The sequence below is a fragment of the Pinus tabuliformis genome, chromosome 5_1 (genome assembly GCF_031772625.1).
Source record: "Pinus tabuliformis cultivar Carrire ecotype Pingquan chromosome 5_1, CPIR1, whole genome shotgun sequence".
NCBI classification, from domain to species: Eukaryota; Viridiplantae; Streptophyta; class Pinopsida; order Pinales; family Pinaceae; genus Pinus; species Pinus tabuliformis.
Genome location: NC_142305.1, coordinates 80082024 through 80090699, shown reverse-complemented (window position 1 = coordinate 80090699; position 8676 = coordinate 80082024). Strand labels below are relative to the sequence as shown.

General features: G+C 37.7%; 1 pseudogene; it reads right to left on the bottom strand.

The window, feature by feature from the left end:
• Positions 1-3782: 3782 nt before the first annotated feature.
• Positions 3783-4427, bottom strand: LOC149163529 (serine/threonine-protein phosphatase 5 pseudogene; annotated as a pseudogene).
• Between the last annotated feature and the right edge of the window lie 4249 nt (positions 4428-8676).

Here is an 8676-nt window from a genome sequence, read left to right as displayed (position 1 = left end):
TCCCTACGTCACGAATTTAGGACTAGAATTTCCTCAACTTGCCAATCGTTTAACTGCGTAGCAACAAGGGAGCACATTTTCTTCAAACAAGAGTTCAGGGATTATGCATTACATAGACAAACCATAGATGTACTTGTTTATAATCTAAGAGAAAGCTCATGGACTTGGCATCCCAGAATTCCTCACTTTTTTAGAAGTAGCTTCTCCACCGCTACTAGCCTAGTCTTCCAACCCAATCCTATTACCATAGTAAGTTAAAATCGTCCAGCTTCATGATTTTTATTATATATGTTTTAATAATTTTAATGTATTTCCTATCATATTTTAATTATATAAACATATATGGAAATAATGATAAAGTATATTTAAACATAGCAGAGATAATATAAATTTCATTACTTTATTGCCAATAAAACAAAGTGCTATACAGTAATAAGCCATAAAACAAGTGCTATATAGTAGCATAAATTAGCCGATACCGGCTACTTAAATATTTTTAAATTAAAAGAAATGTTTAGACTTTCAGAATATAAGATCAATGGCCTTCATGTGGATAGACAACTCCATGTTTTAGTTTTAAAATTAATAAAGATGACCTAACCCTAAACCCTATATTCATAAAATTGATTCTCTTTTTCCGAAAGGCACTTGACCAGCAACGCAACGCTGGGTCTTTGACACTTAATGCCTAAGAAAAATGGGTTTGACAACCCAAGGTGACAACTGTTGAATATAAAAGTGCTATCGTATAGTAGGTTTAAAGTAAGGTTGTGAAAACAAGTAAACACAATTGATTCCTTGGCATGTATATGATTAAAAAAGATTGCACTTTACTTTAAAATTTTCAGATTTATCAAACCTTTGTAGTTTGAGAAAATAATGAAACACAAAAACTTCATGATTACAATGAATTCGGTGAAGGGTATTTAACATTTTCCAGGGTATTTAATATTTTTTAACTAGACTCGATGAAGAGTATTTAACATTTTCCAACTAGACTCGATGAAGGGTATTTAACATTTTCCAATTGGACTCGCCTAAAATAACTTGACAAACTCGCCTAAAATAACTTGACAAGCAACCACACGCTATAAATTCGACTAAATTCGACTATGACTTAACTCGCCTAAAATAACTTAACAAGCAACCACACGCTTAATTCGATTATGAAGAGTATTTAACATTTTCCAACTAGACTCGATGAAGGGTATTTAACATTTTCCAACTGGACTCGCCTAAAATAACTTGACCTAAAATAACTTGACAAACTCGCCTAAAATAACTTGACAAGCAACCACACGCTATAAATTCGACTATGACTTAACTCGCCTAAAATAACTTGACAAGCAACCACACGCTATAAATTCGACTATGACTTAACTCGACTTGACTCAACGCTCAGTTAATTCACTCTCTAATTTTAGCCAACTCAACTCTCTAATTTTAGCCAACTCCTCATGCATGAGAAACTGACTTTTTTTAACCCCCCCCCCCCCCCCTTAATTATGACTCTTAAATTAGGACATGACTCATGAAAACTCAAACATGTATGATGGTCTATGTCTCAGCAAGGCTTACAACAACCAAGTTTCTTCTATGAAATTGAAACACATCTTTTTCTATGACTTAGTAAATATATCAGCTAATTGTTCATTAGATTTATAAGGCTTCAAGTGAACTTCTCCATTGCTCACAAGTTCTTGAATAAAGTGTTATCTAGTATCAATATTCTTGCTTTTTTTATGAAACACACTATTCTTGGATAGTGCAATCATTGAGTTGTTGTCAATGTTGCTTCTGCAAAATCCCTGTTTGATCCCTGTTTGATCATGTAGCTGTCAATTCTACTATACCAAGCTCTAGGCACTTGCTTGAGTCCATAGAGTGTTTTCTTCAACCTGTAAACTCTATCTTCTTTACTAATGCAGAGAAGCCCTTGAAAAACCCAGAATCTTTACTCTTCTCATGCATATAAAAACGTTTCTCCAAATCTCTGATAAAAAATAAGATTTCAATCTGGCAATTTCACAACTATCACAACGGTTCAACATATGCAGAAGCTTGTCAAACATATGGTTCAAAAACCACAACCCAACAATCTGCTTTTCAAAGGTTTCAAATAGCATTAAAAACCCCTTATGAAAAGTCTCATAAAGACTTTAACCAACCATCAGCTTCATTGTTAAATTTCCAGGATTTCATAATTTACAACCCCCAATGCTTCTCATTTAGTCGTGCGTGCAATTCTCAAACAGGTTCATGCTAACACTGTAACTCAGCATTTCCCCTGTGTTTGTACTTGTCTCATTCTTATGGTTTCTTACCTCAATTCCTTGAATGATGTCGCTCCATACACAGTTGTGAATGACCAGGTTCACAAATTTTCCAACGTTGCAATTTAACACTCCTCCTCTGCGTTTGATGCAACACTGCTCCCTCTGCGTCCTTAACACATTAACCTTTAACTCTGTCCACAGACATCGTCACATATGTCATCATTCTTCTTTGTGTCGTAATATCCTCCTCCGTTTTGCATGATGAAAATTGAAAGAAAACTACACAGGAACTCTAAAACTTATACAAGTACAGGCCCAAGGTCATAGGCTGCAACAAGCACTATAACAAAACAACACTACTAGGCTTCTTTCAACCTAATAAGGGCTGAAGCCTTGAATTATGTGGAAAAAACCCAAGACCCAATTCGCCTTTCATAGGTTTAGAAGATATCCTTCATATGGGTTTGAAATAAGCATAAAAATTTGGGAACTCGACTCAAATTTTCAAGTCAAATTGGCCCAAATCGATGCCTGCAAGCCGCTAGTTCAGAAAAACCAAGTTAGCATTCCCTGAATTATGGCCATAGGTTTTAACCATTAGTTTCGCTCTTACAGAGTATCCAATTGGTAGTCTAGCCAACCCATCCCATCCAACAATGCCAATGGACTGCAACAAGATTCAGTATGTGTGATATAAAAACTATATCAGCGATAAGATGGGAAGCTTTGAAATGAAGAAATCTCTTATTGATTTTTTTTTAATGGCATCGATTCAATCAAGCTCAAGACTAATTTGTCAAACACACAATATACAATTCACACAGGAATTCTAAAACCAAAATTCTTCATCAATATAGTCAAATGTAATCAATTATAAAACTCTCTTGGTTCATGGCCAGATTTTCAAATCGATGGCCCTTTACAAATGCCCAGAGGCTTACAAACTTTTTTGGCTATCCAAGCCTCACCTCTCCTATCTCTATCCTATTCTACCTCTTCCCTTTTTTCCAAAAACAAGTTATACATCAATCATACCTAACTACTTCTTCCCACACATGAAGAATTAGTTATTTAGTTATAACTCATCTTTATCATTATTTAACTAAACTAGACCACTTTTAACTACCTACCCTTATTGAAATTAACACAAATTTAACAATTAAGCCTGCCTCAAGTCTTGCATTTAGCCACAACTTGTGATCACCCCGTCACATTGCTGGCCCGGTCTAGATGCTCCTGCATCAGACTCGCACGGTTGAAAACATTCATGATCTCCTGATCATGTGCTTTCAAAAAGGAAAGAAGAAAGATAAAAATTCCTCCTGGATCCCAGACTTTGTCCTGGAGTTGTCTATATGCTCTACTCCTCCGTTTAGGCTGCATGTCAGCTGCTTCCTGCTTCATCTTCCTTCCCTGGTCACAATAGTTTGGAGCTTAAAACACTGTAATAATTTTGCCGTTGTGTTCAATTTCATCTTCCTCTTTAGCTTCATGAGTCCTGACCACCTACGCAAGATTGTTTTCTTGCAGAAATATTTCGTTCATATCTTCTCCAAAAGACAAACCAACCTCTCGTTTGCTGAGCCCACACCCTTTATGGAGCTGTGGATTGCTACAAAGTATTCCACACATCAAACCCTCTTTAGGGGGCTCGCGGAATCGAACAATTTCTTTGATATCTTCCAGTCTTATACCATCAACACTAAAAGGACTTTGACGAACAACAAAATTCTTGTCATGGAGGATATGAGCCAAAGGCATGCAGCAAATCGCTTCAGCGAAAATCTCAACCATACTTCCGTTGTACTTGGACTTGACTTCGCCCTCAAAACTATAAATTTGGTTCTTACTCCTGCTTCCATGATTTCCTCTTGGACACATATACTTGAATACAAATGGCACAAGTACGACTTCAACTGAAAATAAGCCTTGGTCAACAAAATCATATTTAAAAAGATAAGGTTTGTCCTCCGAAGGAAGCCTACTAACCTCAAAGATGTTAAAAAGGTCATAATACTGACCATGGATGTCATCACAAACAATGAATTTCTTTCCATTTGGAGAAATTTCCTCCAGCAAATCCTTTACTTGCAATACTATTTGAAATGCACAGCTTCTGTGTATACTTTCCTGATTCTTGAAGTCATCCATCTTTATAAATTCCAATGTTACATTTTCTCCTTCTACTCCATGTTGTCGCTCCACCTTTATTGAATGAAAATCAATGGGTTCAACAACCGAATGATTCACCAGATCATTCACTAAGATGGCCTCAATAAATCTTTTTTTTTAATTGCTGTTTCGGTCTCTTCAAGCTTTTGGGTGGTATCAGGACCATTTGGACAAATTCTTTTAACTTGCTGAAAATATTTTAATATTTGATTGTTCACCTCTCCTGATGCTGCCAACCTTTGCCTTCTGGTCTGCTGCAACTTCAATTTCCAGTCAATCTTCTTGCTGGTCGTCTTCATTAATTCTCCCTTCGTGCTCTAGCTGGTTGCTGCTGTCCAACTGCTTCTTCCTTTGTCTTGCACGTCTATACTTTGTGTCTCTTTTCAACAGAGTTTCAACTTGTTGTTCTGGACTTTTTTCTTTTATCAACACTTCAGTGTGTTGATTTAACTCCAAAGAGTTTTCAAGTTTTTCCTCTGCATCATCCATTCTAATAATGCTTCCTTGGCCTCCCGAAGTATCATGGACTACATTGACACCATTCCCACTAGCTCCTACAGAAGAAAATTCAGATTTTCCGTTTTGCATATCAACATCATTATTTACTTCTTTGATGGAATTACTAATTACATTTCCTACTCCATGTTTTGAATCCCCACCAATGTTATTTGTCTGTGTAGACATACTGATATCATGTTCTGTTGACCCTACAGAACTGACATTTATACCCTTCTTATCAGTCTTATGTTTTCTTTTTACATTTCTGTTATTTTTCTTCTTGCGGACTACAGAAGCACCATCATTACCACTGGCAGCAATTGGAATGCTTAATGGCATACTTGTTTCAAACATAGAACTACCTGACATGTGGAGCCCATCATTTTCAGTAACCAACTCCACAGAATTTTCTTCTTGAAAACGAATTCTGGGGCAAACCCAAAATCCGGTTTCCCCAATAAAACCATCTTCAGGCCTGTGGGTTATGGACCCACGCGGCCTATAGGAGTCGCTTCTCAATCTCTTCTTCTTATCTTTACTGGCGCCACGCTTGCTATCAGCGCAACAGGGGTTTTCTTCCAAAACTGCCACGCCGGTTTCCTCAACAACTTCGTCTCCTTTGCCAGTCTTCAATCCCACCTTTGTGCGGCCTCTTGACCCTTTTTTTTCAGTCTTGGCCCCTCCATCGTCTTCACTGTCAGTAGACTGTGGTGGCTCTTCGACCTTTTATTCTTCCTTCATTTGACTGCTCAACTGAGTCAAATGATTCTCAGCACCAACAAAAGTGCCTGCATTCACCAATAAATTGTTAGTTTTAAAGAAATAGGACCTTTCGGTCTCTTTTGATGCTTCAGGCATCAATCTCCCATCATTTACTTTCTGGACTTCAATAGATCTTGCTTCGAATTGTTGGTTGCTTTCGTCTTCATCCTGTTGATTCACAGTTTCTTTAATGTCCCTACAGACACAACTTCCTTGCGGATTCTGATCTTCCATCTCACTGCCAAATAACTTCTGCTCGATTCCTCTGATTTCGACATCATATCTGTTAATGTCGTTTTCTGTACCTACAGTTACATCATTATTTGAAAATTTATAACATTCATTCAACTCCATAAATGTTAAAAATATTTCATCTCTATCATGCATAGTAACTGTAATTTCTCCTGGATCAGATTCTACAGGTTTTCCTCCTCCATCAGGTTCCTTTAGCCACCGTTCCAAAAACTCGATTTCCCTCTGAAATCTTTTTAGCACTTCATCACTACCTTCACTCTAGCAATCTTCCTGAGTTATCCTGGTTTCAACATCATTACATCGAAAACTTTCGTCAGCAATTTCATTAAACGAATACATTTGTTTACCTCCTTGGAATTTTTCTTTGGCATTTCCATGTTTCTCCTGTTCCATAATAGCTTCGAATTTTTATCTTATTACCTTCCTTTTCTGAAAGGAATTCCCTACCAGGATTTACCTTAAACGTTTCATTTTCCTTTGTGACAGTTCCATCAGAATGTTCACCATCTTTTGCACATCCTGCAAACATACATAAACTGTGAGAAAATTTGCAAGACTGCATAGCCTCATCTGCTTCTCTCACCAACACATCTTCAGATGCTTTTGAACTATCCCAATAGTTCATGAGATCCTCCTCTTTGGTCTCTTCACCCAGACTTTCACCCTATTCTGGGCCACAAATGGAAACATCCATTTTTAACTCAGCGTCTCTGAGTTCTCCACAACTCAACATCTGCTCGAGCTTCCTTAGCTATTATGCCAACTGTATGTTTATCAGCGTTCCTCTCTTTGTGTGTAGCTCCTACCACTTCATCCTCTTTCTCATGTTCCAACCATGTCTCTGGTCTTTCATATTCTCCTGTAACAACTCCATCAATAACTCAAGATGCACTACTATCTCAGTTTTCTCTTTCTCATAGTCTTCATCAGTCAACTACTGTATTATGCCACTTACCTTGGCATCTTCTTTCTCCCTCTTTCTATTGTGGCCTCTTTCTGAACCTCTGCTCTCTCTTTTATGACTTTCAGTAGTCATATTCCTTGCCATGAGTTTCTCACCCATGAGTTGCACCCAAGCCTCTACAACAGCAAACTCTCCTGCTGCCACTTACCTCACCAATCCTTCCCTCCGGATCTGGTCTTTTGGTAATCACCCTGTCCTCTACTGGAACCTTTTGAGCATTTCTCCATTGCTCCTTCAGGCTTCTCTCATCAGCAACTTTCAAGAACACACTTGTCCTTTTCATTCAACCTCTGTTGAATCTTCAGGTTCTGCCACATTCACTTAGAATCCTTTGTTGGACTCCTCTATCACTGCTCTATAGCCGTGATCTGCTTCTTCCCGCTGAGACTTTCTTCAATCTGCTTGCAACCTGAACTTTGCAAACAACTTTCAAATCAGAGTCAAATATCATCTGACAACTCACCTTCAATATCCTGTTGATCTTGCTTCACTTCCTCAACTGCACTTGCATATCTGCTCTGCAATCTTCATCAGTTCCAAAATCTTATATCAACACATGCAATTAATTTAACTGAAAACTTAAATCTCCACACAGAGCTATTCCAGCTCTGATACAACTTAATGCAGAGAAGCCCCTGCAAAACCCAGAATCTTTACTCTTCTCATGCATATAAAAACGTTTCTCCAAAACTCTGATAAAAAATAAGATTTCAATATGGAAATTTCACAACTATCACAACGGTTCAACATATCTGGAAGCTTGTCAAACATATGGTTCAAAAACCACAACCCAACAATCTGCTTTTCAAAGGTTTCAAATAGCATTAAAAACCCCTTATGAAAAGTCTCATAAAGAATTTAACCAACCATCAGTTTCATTGTTAAATTTCCAGGCTTTCATAATTTACAACCCCCAATGCTTCTCATTAAGTCGTGCGTGCAATTCTCAAACAGGTTCATGCTAACGTTGCAACTCAGCATTTCCCCTGTGCTTGTACTTATCTCATTCTTATGGTTTCTTACCTCAATTCCTTGACTAATGTCGCTCCATACACAGTTGTGAATGACCAGGTTCACAAATTTTCCAACGCTGCAATTTAACACTCCTGCTCTGCGTTTGATGCAACACCGCTCCCTCTGCGTCCTTAACACATTAACCTGTAACTCTGTCCACAGACATCCTCACATATGGCATCATTCTTCTTTGTGTTGTAATATCCTCCTCTGTTTTTCATGATGAAAATTAAAAGAAAACTACACAGGAACTCTAAAACTTATACAAGTACAGACCCAAGGTCATAGGCTGCAATAAGCACTATAACAACACAACACTACTAGGCTTCTTTCAGCCTAATAAGGGCTGAAGCCCTGAATTATGTGGAAAAAACCCAGGACCCAATTCACCTTTCATAGGTTTAGAACATATCCTTCATATGGGTTTGAAATAAGCATAAAAATTTGGGAACTCGACTCAAATTTTCAAGTCAAATTGGCCCAAATCGATGCCTGCAAGCCGCTAGTTCAGCAAAACCAAGTTAGCATCCCCTGAATTATGTCCATAGGCTTTAACCATTAGTTTCTCTCTTACAAAGTATCCAATTGGTAGTCTAGCCAACCCATCCCATCCAGCAATGCCAATGGACTGCAACAAGATTTAGTATCTGTGATATAAAAACTATATCAGCGATAAGATGGGAAGGTTTGAAATGAAGAAATCTCTTATTGATTTTTTTTTTTAATGGCATCGAT